Here is a 3,583-nt window from a genome sequence, read left to right as displayed (position 1 = left end):
GGGGTAGTATTTCAGCCACTATCGGAATCCCCTCATCTTCCGCCGCATCTGCTCCTTCTCTGAGAATGGGTGCGTCATTTTCCAGCACCGGAGTTTTGACAGGTCTGTCAGTGTGGGAAGAAGTACCATACATTTAGCTCGATTAATCAGAGTAAATGTGTAAGAAAAGGGAGAGAAAGACGATGGTGGCATCAATTTCTGACTGGCAGGAGAACGAACTCAGAAATTTGAAGTATTGAAGAAGGTAAAGGCTTGGAAAACTCCTTTGATAAGACAAAAAGTGTGGCAATGGAATGGTATTTTCTCCCTATTTATAGGAACATAAATGTCCTGAGGGGTAACCCAAGAGCCGCCAATAAAAACTTATAGGGCACAAGAAATGATACGATTCTTGGGAAACATGTGCCTTCATGACAGTGGCTGTTCATGACGCATCGAATCGACATAACGGTTCAACTCCAAATAGACGTAATGGTTCAATGGTATCATTGAAGCGTCACACCACCACCTCGACCTAAAGGCCTCACTCAAGGTGTAAACATTCAGATTTCTCCTAACTTTCGAATCGGTAAAGCTCGCCCATTGAACCCGCTAAGAGGCGACCTCAACGGATGGAGGGACTAACTGTATGGGTCAAAATCTAACCATAGTGGTCGTCTCCTAAGAAGAATGACAAGGGCTCGACCAAGCTATAATCATGCCAGGGAACGAGATAGCAAAGAGCGCATCGGCCATCATTGGGGTCGAATCATCGAAAGCGTACATCATAAAATAAGTGTGGTGTTCAAGTAGACAACGAAGGGTACAGTCGTAAGAAAGCACGCCGGTCAAATACCATTGGATAAAAGGGAAAGGAACTATATATATGAGGGGGAGCTCAAAGAAGTAGGGGGTTTTTTGGGAGGAGAGCAACCAGAGCACACAATAGAGGAATCTTTTGCTTATCAACAATTACTTCTGTTCCCCTTCTTTTCTCCCTTGTTCATGATGCATCTCTGCTCTGGATGTAAGCTCATCTCTCATGTTTGATGTACGATTATCATATTAATAAATCTTATACATTCTTACTCTTCTTAATTCGCACTTTATATGCTTGGATCTGATATTAATTATGTTTGACTATGATTTACCTTCTTTATTATTTATAATTAGTTTGACAAAAGAGTTTTAAGCTTTTTGCCCAAACAATCTTCATGGTTGTCACGACCCAAAATTCACTAGTCGTGATGACACCTAATCCAACCCGTTTGGTCAGCCTATTAACAATTAACACAACTCCAATAAAATAAATGTGATCATCAATTGATACATCTTGATCCCAAACAATAACCCAAGGACTGGTAGTACAAGACATGAGCTACTAAGACTGGATTATTACAAAAACGAATATGAAATAAATACAACTTCTGTTTGAATTATACATAAACATAATTCAACTCTAGAACTACCCAGGGACAAGTGGTAGCCACCGGAAGGCATGAACATATTCAGAGTCAACTTCCGACATAACCCGCAGTTTTGCTTCAAAATCTGCATGCAAGGTGCAGAAGTGTAGTATAAGTACAACCGACAACATGTACTCAGTAAGTATTTTGATTAACCTCGATGGAGTATTGGCGAGACTCTTTTTACTTAAAAGATACTCACTGATATAACCTGTACAGAAGACTAGCAATAGAACAATACTAGAACATAACATAATAAAGTACAAGAAAACAGTTATGGGACGCAATCAATGATTTCTAGAAGAACCACGATTAATAATCCTCAATATGACGACCAATCCTTTCCTTTGAGCAATAACCAGTAAATTACAATAATAAATCCATAACCTTCATAGTGTGAGAAATATAGTCAAGATATCAAATTCAATGTCACGACAACACCCTTCGTGCATTTATCTCATTCTCACCAAATACACGCTTAACAATACCAACCAGGTAAAAGAAATACCGACAACAGTAATGACTAGGTAGGAAACATAAGAATGATGACATCACTTAGGAAAGGAGAACATAGTTTCACATAACTAGCATGGTAGAAGGCATAGATGTAGATATAACAAATAAAAGGCGAAAGCATGACCTTTATAAGCTAACAAGTAGAGGCATGAATGGCTAACATGGTAGAAAGCTTATATTAAAGTGCAACAAACTAGATACGACATGGATGTAAATATAACAGCAAAAAGTAAGCATGATATTTACAAGTTAAACAAGTAGAAGGCATGTACAATGCAACAACAATTCAGATAGAGAACAAAGATAGGACAATAATGACAAGTCACATAGGAAATATAAGTATGACAATAACAGATCACGGTAAAGGCATGAACGTATACACAAGGAAAAGATATCACAATATAATGCATGATAATATAAATGAAATGTCTCCCGTCCTCGCCTGCACGGAAACACCCTTCAAGCCATGAACTTGTGATAATATAAAAGCATGATAATATAAATGAAATAGCACGACATCACCCTTTATACTTTTACTCTCATCCTCACGTGATAATGTAAATGAGATCAGGATAATATAAATAAAATGGCACGACATCACCCTTCGTGTTTTTACTCTCAAATAAAATGGCACGGCATCACCCTTCGTGTTTTTCACTCTTCTTCACATGATAATATATGTACAATGCATCACCCTTCATGCTTTATATTCTTCCTCACCAAGCATATGTATATCAATGAAAAACAAGGTAGGAAGTATAAATAACGTCAAGGAAAGTGATTAAATGAATATTTCAAATGAACCTCAATCACAATTTTCAAGCCAACAATAGTTCAATAAAACCTCAAGAACCTTATGGTGCAAGCATTTCAACAAATCTCAAAATGATCTACAACTTAAGTATAGAATCTAATATCCCAAGAATAACGGTCGTAGTAATGTATTAGTGATTAAGCATAATGATGACTGAATTAGACACCTAAATGTTTCTCCACATTCTATCAAATTTAAATCAAGTTAAAATAAACTAAGTCTTGGTTTCTAGCATTTAATTCCATATACTTAGTGATCTCTAAATCAAGTAGGATATGAAGCAAGAAGGTCACGTAGTTCTACAAGACACAATTAATCGTATAATTTATCTCCGAGCATGTTTAACCCTGGTACATACATATACGCTCGTCACCTCATATATGCATTACCCCCGCATGTAGCAAACAATGCCAATTAATAAGAAAAATTTCCTCAACAAAGTTAGGCAAGACACTTACCTAAAACAAGCTAAATCGATACACTAGAAGGGCCATCCCGCTCAAATCATCTTCCAAACGGCTCAAAACTAACCAAAAGTAACCCAAATACATCAAATAATGTCATAGAAATCAAACCCAATTCGATAAAGGTAGAATCTTTACACATTTACTCAAAGTCAACCAAAAAGTCAAACTCGGGCCCGCACCTCAAAACCTGACAAAACTTACAAAATCCAACAACTCATTCAATTACGAGTCCAACCATACTAATTTCACTCAAATCCAACTCTGAATCAATATTCAAAACTCAAAAATTCAATTTAGGAAAGTTTAGACAAAAACCTCCAATTTCTCTTTTGAAACCCTCG

The sequence above is a fragment of the Nicotiana tabacum genome, chromosome 10 (assembly GCF_000715075.1).
Source record: "Nicotiana tabacum cultivar K326 chromosome 10, ASM71507v2, whole genome shotgun sequence".
NCBI classification, from domain to species: Eukaryota; Viridiplantae; Streptophyta; class Magnoliopsida; order Solanales; family Solanaceae; genus Nicotiana; species Nicotiana tabacum.
Note: the sequence above shows the minus strand (reverse complement) of the source record.